Genomic DNA, 2,527 nt, shown 5'->3' with positions numbered 1-2,527 from the left:
CTTGACCACGACTATGTGACCCCCCCCTGGCACCAAAGCTGGATCCGCCCTTGGTGCCATTACTTAAGGAATATTTATTGGAACGTATTTTTCTGTTTATAATAATAAAAGTCTCTGCAAAATATGAGTAATTGTTCGTTCCTATCTACATTACATTACCAGTTAGACAGTATTTGCAATTTATTTATGTCTCTTTACCAATGTTTCCCAACGTGGGGCCCACGCCCCACAGGGGGCAATTTCATTGTTAATTCGAATATTGATTAAAATTATATGGAATTTTTTGAAAATTTACGTACTAGGTATGTTTTGTTAACCATTTCCTAGTATTTTCTTCCTAAATCCCATAATTTTCTCACTTTTTTAACTTTTTTTTTAATTTTATAAAGGTTAAGGGGAAGGGGGTACATAAAATACTGGAAAATTCTGAAATTTATTTATTGTCTTCAAAGTCTAAATCTTTCCGTCTTAATTTTAACATGCCGCACATTCTGGAGTCATGGGCAAAGACATTGTTATTTGGTGTGGTTATTTATTCTTTGTTATACAGAGCGGTTGGAATGAGGCTAATTAGTCCGATATGGGTTCAAATTTGACCCTAAAGCCTGTGAAGACTTTATATCAAATCTACCTTGTGCCTCTAACTGCAATATTTTTGATGCAGTTTCCGCAAAACTGTTAGAACTCACATATATCTGGTCACTATACGGCAAACTATTCCTTAAGGTGATTTGCGCTATGTTCATATACGGGACCATTACGGCATCAACTAAAATTGGATCTTTGTGTATGTACCATAACTTACTCTTAATAAAAAAGAGTTTTTGTTTCAACTCTCGAATTAAATCTTGGAATGATCCGTGTCTTTTAAGATTTAATATCTCTATTATTAACGTGTTATCTTCCTTATTACACTCCTGTTTTAATATTTCTTCAATATGCTCCCATTTAAAGCCATGATCTGTCATGCTCACGTAGATCGCCGCTTTTCCCTCTAATTTACCTAATAGTAGCATGACATTATCTTGTGTCTCTCCTACAGAATCCAACCATTGTTTCGCACAGTTAAGATAATAATACAATTTGATAGGGTCGCCATTGTATGATGGGAGTTTGAAGAATGTTTTCGAGTCGGCCATTACAGATTTTAACTTCGAATTATGAGTATTCACCGCTAGGTAGTTCATGACACCTAAAACACAACATTATAGGGTTTGAATGAGCATTTAATCAGTGGCGTATACCATCTGGGGCCCGAGGCAAATCTTTCGTGGCAATTCTTTTAATGGGCCCCAGTAAAAATCGTCCCTACTCAGTTGAATTTTAATAAACTTTGAGATTTTCAGCGTACTCAATTACACGTTGCATATGTCCCACTAATGGCCATAGACCTCCTCTCTTAGGCGAGAGGGAATGGTATATAGTCCCCACGCTAGCCCAATGCGTATTGGAGACTTCACATTCATCCATAGAGCATAATATCTCTTGGGCAGGGGCCCTCTTGGGTCGGGGGCCCGTGGCATTTTGCCAGCCCTGCCACCCTATTGTTACGCCACTGCATCTAATGTTTATATTATACTCGATACTTACATGGACCTATAATTATGTCTTGTCAGCGTTGTTCAGAAAAACTGCACGTTTCAAACTAGATGTCTATGACTAGAGTGTCTTGCAATCGGAATTGAATTCGTTGGACGTCAGCTGTGTCTGGATTAACAAAAATTATACTCCTTACACTTAGTGATAACTACTGCCCATCGCGACAGTTTGTTCCATACTAGGGATGCTCGACGATCATCGATGTTGAAACAAAAACAACGATGTTGCTATACGAAAAATATCGTAACATCGATGATAATTCTTACGAAACAAATGATGTCTTCTATGAACGCATACACAAATCAGGTTTGCTGCGCACCAGTCGTTCCCTTCATTCGTTCTTCGTAGTCTCGCTCTTTCTCTCTCACACTTCCTCACTACTCTTTAACAACAAATAAATATATTAAAAGGTTCTTCTTCATCAAAATTTCTATACATTCAGTCAGTTGATAAAAAATATCGAAATATGAAATAATTTGTTGTTTCTTAATCATTTTCCATTTCATGTTATGAATTTATGATGTTATCCAACATCGATGTTCGGTTTTCGATAAATATCGACCATCGATATTCGGTTTTCGATTATAACATCGATGTCAATATCGATGTTTTTTCTAATATCGGTCATCCTTAGGCGAGGTATGCGGTGACAATGGTGCACGCTCGTACAATGGGTTCTTATTACATTACTGAAGAACAATAACTAATTTAGTAGAACAATGCCTGCTTAAGACTTATTTATAAAGATATAAGTATGCTTGTTTGATCTCCAATGTCTGTCGACGGTACAAATGGGTGTAAAATTAAGTACCTATAATATAAGTCAAAAATATTTATTCCAAGCACGTCTAAAGTATCGTATTTCCACAAATTTCTCGAAAAATAAAAGTCCTTTCGCGATAATCTTTTTTCAGATATATTGCTAGGC

The 2,527-nt window shown here is 36.4% G+C and overlaps 1 long non-coding RNA gene across 1 annotated transcript; it reads right to left on the bottom strand.

Moving 5' to 3' along the window:
- Window positions 1-421: 421 nt before the first annotated feature.
- Window positions 422-1,759, bottom strand: LOC125058442. The gene is made up of 2 exons (XR_007118405.1): window positions 1,591-1,759; window positions 422-1,192 (listed from the first exon to the last, which is right to left on the bottom strand). It is a non-coding gene; the product is annotated as an uncharacterized LOC125058442 (long non-coding RNA).
- Window positions 1,760-2,527: the final 768 nt, after the last annotated feature.

The sequence above is a fragment of the Pieris napi genome, chromosome 18, assembly GCF_905475465.1.
Source record: "Pieris napi chromosome 18, ilPieNapi1.2, whole genome shotgun sequence".
NCBI classification, from domain to species: Eukaryota; Metazoa; Arthropoda; class Insecta; order Lepidoptera; family Pieridae; genus Pieris; species Pieris napi.
This window is presented reverse-complemented; position numbering and strand designations above follow the sequence as displayed.